We start from the raw sequence: 10,691 nt of genomic DNA, 5'->3' as shown, positions 1-10,691 counted from the left end.
ATGAGAATCAGCTCTCGGAGTCTGGAAACGCTCATTAACTGGTTTTTTTTGTGGTTTCATCAGATCCCGCAGATGAACGGCAGAGCGACTGAACCGACGACCGGCGGATCTTAAAAACTAATGACCGTGACCTTTTCCCCGTGAGATTGACATCGGTGCTTGAAGCCGTAACAAAGAAAAAGAAAAAAGGTGCCGTTATCTAACCGGCAGCTGCGCAGCATGTGGCTTTTATTTTAGATAACATGTCCTGGTATGACTACTGTACATGCCACGTGTAATCCATTTCAGAAGAAAATACGTTTAGAGAAGCCTGTAAGGGAAAGCCATTGTTTTGAAATAATGAAACAAACGAACATTTTTGAAATTTTGAAATATACCCTGTGAACATGACGGGACTCTGCGCGCGGATACTGTTTCCCATAATGCTGCTCTCCACGGCTGGGGTTAGAGCTTATGTTACGTTAATGTCAGGTTATGGTTAGGCGTCCCACAGATGAGGGTTAGGGCTGGGTCGAGGTCAAACGGACAGGTTGGGGTTAAAGTGAAAGGAAACACTGGGGGCTTCAACACCACGCCTCTCTCTGCCCGGTTTTTAAGCGCCGCTCGCCACCGGTCAAACCCTGAGCCGCTCTGATGAAGCTCATTTGCGCTGACGTGCATGATGATGAGGCCTCGGCAGATGCCCGCAACCTGCTGGCTGTTTTCCGACACTCGGGACAATCTCCCCTTTTCTTTTCTCCAGAGCACTGCAGATAACATTGTTCCTCACATCGACGGAAGGGTTTAACGCAACCTCGGTCTCCGTCTGCGTTAAACACATAAATAGATCGTATGGTGTTAGTTTCGAGGCATGTCAGACTGCGAGATGACTGTCTGATGATGAGAAAAGACAAAAAATTCCAAGGACGGACACGTCCCAGACAGAGAGCGGAGGCAAGAAAACCCTCCACATTTTTATTTCTACACCTGTTCAATAAACAAGATAAACATGTAAATCAGACTTGTTGTGTACGACAGAAGATCAGAGCACAGGAACACACACTGTATGTTTAATCACTCAAAACCAAAGAGAATTTCCTCCCAATTACTGGCAATGTGTGGCTGGTTAAAATTTCCATCAAAGCACCTGAGTGTGTGTGTGTTTGTGTGTGTGTTAGGAGACAGATGCAGACCACTTGTCCCCTCAGACAGGAAGTGCACTGCCTTGTTACCAAGCGAGGCTAATGTGGTTTCACTTAAAGAGCAGCCACAGCATGTGCACGCCAGACACACATGTGCTGTATTAACAGTAATAATAATAATAATAATAATACACTTCATCATTTTAATGTCTTATACTTGCGTCGTTTGATTATGGCCCCTAGGGGACGAAAAAACAAAATCACAGTGATTCCCATTTGCCTTCTCAAATTCTAAAGGTCAACCATTGGCAAATAAAGGATTTCTGGCACGTCTCAAAGAAACAGAACAACAGATTTTGACTGTGTCTGCAAACGTCCTCACTGTGTTTTAATGTGGCTTTCGCTGGAAATGAGATGAATTTGTTATCTGCACTCGTTTTAAGTTTGGACCCTTGGAACTGAATTGAAGTCGAGCGCGCGGAAGTGAGCCCAACGCGCCGCTAATGCCGACAGAGTGCCACCGACTTTGAACCGCTTTTATCCGGATGCTTCTCTCACAGCTCCGCGAGCAGCTTATTAAGATTCACCAGAATTTAATTATAACAGAGACTCATGGCGTCTCTGCGGAGTCAGAGATGAAACTAACCTGAGAAATGAACCCGATTTACTGAGAAGATTATCTTGCAGTTGGTTCCAACATGTTTCAGAGGTGAGGAGCAGGTGGAAAGTTGTTGCAGAGGTCGGAGCGGCGGGACGACCAAGCATAATCCTTGTTAGGTCTGATTGTGTCCAACTAGATTAAATGCAAAGGTACATATGAGGTCCACGCGTCTATAATGTGTGTGTGACCGCGCTAGACGCAAGACGCTCAGGCAGGTGATCTGACAGTGTCCGGAGCCCTGTCCACTCTCTGCCCCGACCCCCGACCAGCTGGACCGAGGACACACGGGTCCCGCCGGGGCCGTCCGAGTGACTGCGCCGTGTTACTCGAGACACGCTCAGCCAGAGCCAGCGTTTAAAAAAAAAAAAAGAAACCTTCCCCGTGTCAGTTAAAAAAGACCGGAGAATCAAAAAACCCAACCCGTTACCTCTCACTAACTCGGGTCATGCTGTGTGTTTTGTTTTTTAACGAGAGTGGACACAGTCATCGGTACTGGAGCAGGACCTGTGCTTATGGGTAATGTCACGTTGCTGTCGTATCTCAGTTACTGTAATCAGTTAATTAATTACTTCAGCGTCCGGGTCACAAGAACAACTGGGGAAGTCTGACTTTTCTGAAAGCTACAATATATCCGACTCGGTGCTTGACGGTATTCAAGTGCCTGAAAACCAAGCAATGCGGAGGCAAACACACGTCCATTCATTTTCATTTTCTTTTTTTCTGCAGGTGCCGGATAAAAACAAAAGAAAGTGAGCGCACTCTATCTTCTTCTCCTAATTTCTCGTTCTTGGGGACATGAGAACAGATGGAAACATTTGCTCCATGTAGAACTGGAAAAGAGAAAAGAACCAACCTAATTATCAACCGGAACTAAAATGTAATGGGTGCACGTTTGTGCTTGGGTGAACGTGAGTCACTGTAAAAAGGGTAACGTGATTATAGGCAATTATTTATCAGAACTACGAAGAGCATCTGAAAAGACTGTTTGCTTTAAAATTTACACGGTCAACTTGCAACTCTGCTTTTACAGCTTATAGTACAAACGATACTCATTTTCATTGTCAGTAATTATGGTCATTCTACTAAAGGACTGCGACGGAGCACAACCGAGCGCTTCACTGAACCGTGTGTGTTCACTGAAAACCGTCAATTACCACAGCATTTAAAGCCTAAGCTAGTTTGCAGCGGCCGTCCGTAGATAAACCCACACCTGTGTGCTGATCAGAAACAGTTTGGGGTTTCAACGCACTGCTCAAGGACACGCCGGCACGCATCAGGGCGTAGAACCAACACGCCTGCCATTAAGGGACGACCCGCAGCTCTGCCACTTGAGCTCCATACAACTCCTGAGCAGGTAAAACGGTTTATATTCTTACTGCAGGAGGAAGCTGCTGTGGAATATTTTCTGGGAATTTCACCAGCACAACCAACTATTAGCGCTGCGACGCCCGGGAAGCAGGCCCTGATCCGAGGAATGCTTTTATAAATCTAATAATGACACAGTAATCACGATCATGTGTTGAACACTCGATGTGTAGTAAATGAAATTTTATTTTTAAAAGTCAGGTAATGAAAAAAATCACACTGCCTGCATGGAAGCATCCGCGCCGCGTTTTCTCATGTCTCGTGTCTGGCTGCAGCTGCAAAATTTAAATCCAATTTAAGTCCATTCTTTTGCTTTGGACCCCCAGAAAATGAATCAAAGCCGAATGTGTTGAAGTTCCGTAACGCTGTGGGGGCGTGACTGACTTCAAGCTGATTGGATCGGGATGCTTCTCTTTATTTAAATAAAGATGAGCTTCAGTAGAGTTGAATAGTGACAGGGAGGCGGCAGGGAGAAGATGGAGCAGATGGAGCAGATTTATGAGCCTCACTATTATTTTCATAGCATGTCTGTGCATCGCGGATGGGATTTATTCGACTGCGTGACTTTGAACAGTAACTCTATACCGGTTTCAGATACCGTATGTGAAGGTCGTCTGATGACATAGTGCGTCTGGGCCGTTGCCATTGGGTCAATGATGATGCAAGTCAGTAAGAATCGATGCCAATAACGAAATAATAATAGTCTTTCATTACTCCTGAATTAGGATAAGAGAAATTGTCGGCAGGTGCACACAATGAATATGCAACTATTTTAGTGATGAGAGCTGTTTTTTTTTTTTGATTAGCAAAAAGGGTTCTTCTTATTCTTCTTATTTGTCCTCAGCTGAGCCCAGTCTCCAGCCTTCAGCCTCCACAGTGACCGAGCCGAAAGAAAACTGCTTTATTTTGGTTTTTGCCCGTTTCGCCATTTTGCCCGCTGATGAAAATAGTGTTAAATTATATGGTGATATTTGATTAGAGCAACAATTCCTGTTAAAGGTACACACATCTTTGAGTGGTGAGTTGCAGGGGAAAAATCAAAACGAAAAAACCCACTGCCAACCATACTCAAGGTGTGGAAACAGAACCGTCTCTGTCCTCTAACACATCTGAAGGGTCTTAATTCCTGGTTCTCAACCCTTATGTACACACTTTTATACACACACTCTTCCACAGTTACAGGTAGTCTACTGACAAAAATCAGAACACACTTATGTTAGGCTTTGTGTGTGTGTGTGTGTGTGTGTGTGTGTGTGTGTGTGTGTAGCTAGCGGAGGTCAAGTAGGTCATGTTGAGAGTGGAGAAATCCCTAATCACAGGAAAAACAATTAACCGAAACGCATAGCAATGTCCGCGAACAGTGTTTCCTCTGGTACTACTGCGTTCAGTGTCGCCTTTATTTTAGCAGCCCGATAACATAACCGCTAAAGAAAACACCCAGCGTGCATGTCGTCACGATATCGTGTCCATTTCTTTTTCATAGACACTTGAAATGATGATGCAAAATCAGGGAAAGTCGACTTCATCCCCCTCAATGCCTTTTCTGGTTTCTGTGGTGTCTTTGCTTTTTGAAGTTCCCGACGGCTGAAGAGTTAAAATGCACCGTCACCTCTTCTCCAGCTGCCAGGCGATTGCCAGGCATTAATTTCACGAATGGCAGGAAACGAACAATACTGTGCACGAGATGCCTCTGAGCACAGTGTAAAAGGCAAAAGGTGGGCACCGGTCAGTAAATTACATGAGCGGCCCACCCGAGGCCGGCGAGGTTAGCCCCCTGGACGAGGGATCTAACCGGACCCATCGGTTGTTTCATTTTTGCGAGGCCACGAGCTCGCACATGGTTCAGATGCATGACACTGAGCCACAAACCGAAGTAAACAGTGTCCAGGTCAGGGAGCTACCTCACGCTGATCGAACTGTGTGAGTGGAGAGTGGGACCTCGTCACCCCCCAGTGGGGAGACAGCAGAGACTGGGGAGAGACAATAATAACTCGGAGTCCGCGCGAATCCTGTCTCTGGCCAACTCCGCTGCCGTTACTGAATGTGCAACTTCATTTATTCAAGAAAAACGTTGCTTCTGCACATAATCCAGCCGGTGGTTGCATTTCCTACAGAATGTATTTGCTGTTGCAGGAGACAGCGGACTCCTTTGGAAGAGGCCTAAAAGTTATCCAGTGTCTCTGGGTATTACCTATGATTGCTATTGTTGGTGTAACAGTACAGAAGCAATTTGATCCTCTCCTCTCTTCTCCTCTCCTCTCGTTTCCTCTCCTCTGCTCTCCTCTCTTCTCCTCTCTCCTCTCCTCTCCTCTCTTCTCCTCTCCTCTCGTTTCCTCTCCTCTGCTCTCCTCTCTTCTCCTCTCTCTCTCCTCTCCTCTCCTCTCCTCTCCTCTCCTCTCGTTTCCTCTCCTCTCCTCCTCTCCTCCTCTCCTCTCCTCTCCTCTCCTCTCCTCTCCTCTCGTTTCCTCTCCTCTCCTCTCCTCTCTCGTCTCCTCTCGTTTCCTCTCCTCTCGTCTCCTCTCGTTTCCTCTCCTCTGCTCTCCTCTCCTCTCCTCTCTCGTCTCCTCTCGTTTCCTATCCTCTCCTCTCTCGTCTCCTCTCCTCTCCTCTCCTCTCCTCTCCTCTGCAGGACATCCTGTTCCTGGCCTCAACCATCAGACTGTTTCCTGTGATAGGAGCTTTTTCCCAGATGCAGGAGAGGAGGCGAGGGAGGAGGAGGCAGGGCGGAGAGGAGGAGGCGAGGAGGCGAAGAGAGGAAGAAAGTCTGCAGAAATGTTTAAGGAAAAGAAAGACGGGTGGAGAGGTGAAGGAGGTAGACAAAGAGGAGGTGATGAGGAGGGGGAGGAGGGAAGGAAGGAGCAGTAAGGTCGGAGGTCGACACGTAAACAAACAAATCAGCCGTTCAGTTGGACAATAGAAGTGGAGGTGAACGGGTTCAGCTCAGTCACTGATTGGATGTCAACAGACAGGTGTCATCACCTGTTGTCATGTTGGATCGACCAATGGGACAACGGCTCTGACAAACAGTACTGAACGCTTTGTGCTAGCTAACTACCTATGGTCCATCCCAGTTATAGTTTTTATATTTCTACTTTTTTTGTTACGTCTAAACGTTGTAATTTAGAAAATACTCTAAATTTGCGTAAACTACTGTGAAAGTATGGGCTGTAATGGTGGTACTGTGGCCTGAGAACTCAGTGTTGTGGCAGCTTCACTAGCTCGGCTTTTTCCACTGAGACTTTGTCCAACGCGAAGGTCACCGCACAGAAGCAACCTCTCTCCAGCCGAGGGAAAAGCAAGTTTTCTTCGGACTTATTCTAATGTTTATTATGCAAATGCAAACGTTTCAGAGGTAAAAATTGTGATTAAGAAAGAAAACGAGCTCAACCCGAATAGAGACTGGTAGCTATCCATCCTCCTGCCAAACACGTATGACATTCTTTTTAGCCGTACAAACAGCGTAACTCCAGGGATGGCCGCTGTGGCCCAGACTGAAATATCTCAACAACTGTCGGACAGATTGCCATGGTCACCGGAAGATGAATCATTTTGGCAATCCTCTGATTTTTTTTAGCGAAATGTCTTGACTACATCTTGGAGGGGTTCTCGTCAAACGCGGTCCAGATATTCATGGTGTCAAGAGGATGAATCCTAATGACGTCAGTGATCCCCTGTCCTTTCTTTAGTGCCGCCAGCAGGTGAGAGTTTTCACCTATTGGGTGAAATATCTCAATATCTCCAAATGGTTTGGATCTTGGCAACTTTTGGATCGACCATACAATGTGGTTCAGATGGCCCTGGTCTTGGTGTGAACTGTGGTCATCCCCTGAGTCTATTTTTCGGTTTCACAGCTTATCCTCATTTTTTTCCCAGTGAATCCCCTAATGTGTTGAAGCATCGGCCAGCGAAAACCTTCTAACACCTCTTCCCCCGACTGTGTCTCCAGGTGAGGACGTGATAATGAAGGAACAGATGAAAAGAGTAACGCCTTCACACCGACTCGAGACCACACTGTTAATTACCTAAGGGGGCACCGTTTTGATCCCAGTCTGCTCTTTGTCAGGTCAAACTTTTCATGATGCTCATTTGCAACAGACGCAGCTACGTTTATAACTGCGCTCAGGCCAATAGTGAAGGCAGAGCTCAACACGGTGCCTTGAAAGTTTTTCAGAAAGGCAACAAGTGTAGTTTTCAATCATTTCATGGTGAATTGGAACTACTCTGGCATTGTTTTGTGAAAACTGACAATATAATATTACCAAACGGCAAATGGTGATCTATACATAAAAGTGAACTAATATCGTGTATCAAGCAGTAAACATGCTGGCAGATTAGCTCACTAACTTTTAAAAGATAAAGCTGACCTTAGTCTTTGCTGTATTTTTCTTCTTCTAGAAAAATCCCATGAAAAGAGCAAAACCAACAGTTAGTTAGTTTGTCCCTCAGTATTTTCCGACTTCCCTACCCCGTCTGCGGCTCCACGGCCCGAGCCCGTTGGTTCCTACGGAACACTTAAATCTTTACGTCAGCTTTCATTTTTGTATTTGATGGAGGCTCAGTAGCGACCTATAACAGCTGCCCACCGTAGTTTTTATCAAGTGTTACTCAAACAGGAGGAAATAGTGCTTTGTTTTGCTTTTGTTGGGGGACGTTTTCGGTGGCAGATCAATCCACATTTGGTTTCCTAGTGACTTTATGGGGCAGCACGAAGGAGTTTGCCTGAGTCACTGTAGAATAAGATAAAGTAGACTTTGGACATGCAGACAATACTCAATATACATTGAAAATACAGAATATCGCGAGACTTATCCTACATGGACATGTCTCTCTGTCTGTCCTTCAGCTTTCTTGACAACCGCTCACCCGAGCGACTTCAAACTTCACCTGTGTATTGTTAGGGACCCAAGGAAGCGCGGCGTCAACCGCGACTATCTGTCACGGTTGACGCCGCGCTGCAGTGGTTTATACTGAAAGGTGATGCTGATATTTTCTCAACCTTTATTCATATAAATGGGATGGACAAAATATTAGGAACACCTTTCAGTATAACCCAGTACAGTTCAACAGCACCATGAGTGACAGCCTCCAAAATGACCACTGATATAAATCAACATCCTCCTAAACAGATTCAGTTAAAAACTGAACATTATGACCTTCATGGGCGGAGGATTTATTGCAGGACTGTTGTGTTAGCCCGCATTAGTTCTATCTAGGTGTACCTCAGAAACTGGAAAGCGATGGAATAAAATATTTAACAATAAATGAGACTGTTCCTTTTAACTGAAAATTGTCTGAAGAGATTGACAGGAAAAGTTTCTATTTACTCTAACACAGCTGTGAATTCTGTAAATTTGATGTGATGAAAATGAAAACATTCATTCAGGCACAGAGCTATTATAGAAAATGAATGGAATGACACACACACACACACACACACAGTGCATCCTCTCACTGGAGAGTATGGTATTTGTCTTCTTCCACTCTGATCCGTATCTGGCAACATGTGGGTCAGCAGATCAGCTACATCCTGCTTTTAACATCGCGCGCCCACACACGCACACACACACACACACACACACACGCTGTTGCTGCAGCGTTTTTCAGCTGCTTTCCGCAAGGCTTCAGGCCAAACAAAAGGTGCATTTTTTTTGTCTACTACTCTGCTAATGGCTGTTAATGGGGTCACACATAGTCACTCACACACAAACACAGAATCAGGTGAGGCACTTAATCTGATGTGGTTTGAAATGAGGCGCTTTTCACGCGCAGCAGTTGCGTAGGGACACCCACAAAGCTGTGGAGCGCGAGAGGTTTTCCATGACGCAGGAGGGTGGTGGTCCCAGGTGCTGCTCACCTTGATGACTTGTTGGAGGTATGATAGTCCCAGGCCCAGGATCTTATGAATTATGTCTGTGTTGGACCCGAAGAACAGAATCATCCAATACTGAAGCAATGTTTACAACCGAACTGGTGACAAATACACTCCTGTCAGTTTTACATTCCCTTCACTAAACACAGTGACACACACACACACACACACACACACATGCACAGACTCACACACAGATGTAGTGATCAGGCTTGTAGATGTTGAACATCCGCCTCTACATGAAAATTATAAGAGGACTCAGATGAGTGTGTGTGTGTGGGTGTGTGTGTGTGTGTGTGTGTGTGTGTGTGTGTGTGTGTGTGTGTGTGTGTGTGTGTGTGAGAGATAAGCCAACGTGCTGTGATCTATCATCTGCACGGCTGCTTATCAGCCATGCTTGAAGAAAGAGGGATGAGGTATACTTACAGTTTTACCTAAATCACTGCGGCTGTTGCAGTTGTTCTTCATTCAGTAGTTTGTTTTTCACTCCCACTTTTTCCCTCCTGTTTCCAAAACTGAAAACCAATCACAGACAGAAAAAACCAAAAAAAATCTGAGTTGTGTTGTCTCACATTGAAAATGAATGAGAGCAAATCGCGGAGCACTGAAAGAGTTAATGTTTCGAAGCTTCCGCTGAGCCGTGGACTGAAGGAAGCTGTCACCACACACAGGAGCATTGACGGTATGGAACGTCTGACCACTCACACTTTCGTACAGGTGGTAAATGAATTGGAAGCAGACGTTTGTCTGCAAAAGCATTTTTCCTCCTGCGACTTATTCAACTGGGAATGTAGTCTCTCTCCCCCTCTTCCTCTCTGTCTCTCTCTCACACACACACACACACACACACACACAGAGTGCCAGTTGATTGGCTGCAGACAGGAGGTTGATGGTGTTTGTTTTGCTGATAATCTAATCTGATTGGCTGACCTCTGCTCTGCCTGGATGAACCCCGGCTCAGGTTTGCGTCGCCTCAACGGACATCACGTGAAGTTAACGGTCATTTTAAACCCGTTTTGGTTCTTTTATGCTTAAACTTCAATCAAATTCAAAGTGAACAATGATGAAACCAGATCACAGAATTGGCCCAAAGAAGCCTGCTTCTTTGTTTCAGTGAAAAACTACAGGACAAAGTTACCTCTTGTTTTTCAGTCATGGCTGTTGAAACCCTGTCTCCTAGAATTTTGTTTAATCACAACTAGTTTATATACAAATGATTTGCAACAGCAAATAGCTTATGAAGGGCATGAAATACAGACCGGATTACGTTTTCTCGTAACATAATGAAGAATTGGATTTCATGCCTTTATTCGGTAGCAGGCCGTAGAATGATAACATGAAATAATGGGAGAGGGAGGTACACTGCGGCCCATGGTCGGCACCCCGACCTCCACCAGGACACCCCCTGCGTTTCATCGTGCTTTACTGAATCGGTTTTTGTATTTTATTGTTCCATGCATTCGTTTTTGCTTTTTAGGACTTTGCTTTTACTGGATTTTTCCTGTTAATTTTATCATACTATCTTTTGCTCTTAGTTTACATTTTCTCGACAGTGTTTTGCAGCTGATACTTGGCTATTTTTTACTCTAATGCACTTGTCTCAAAACATTGAAAGTCTGTGATTGAGCATTGTGTTTTGCTTTCATCATCATTGCTTTTCTCTTATATCCAGCAT

The sequence above is a fragment of the Xiphias gladius genome, chromosome 23, assembly GCF_016859285.1.
Source record: "Xiphias gladius isolate SHS-SW01 ecotype Sanya breed wild chromosome 23, ASM1685928v1, whole genome shotgun sequence".
Lineage (NCBI taxonomy): Eukaryota > Metazoa > Chordata > Actinopteri > Istiophoriformes > Xiphiidae > Xiphias > Xiphias gladius.
This window is presented reverse-complemented; position numbering follows the sequence as displayed.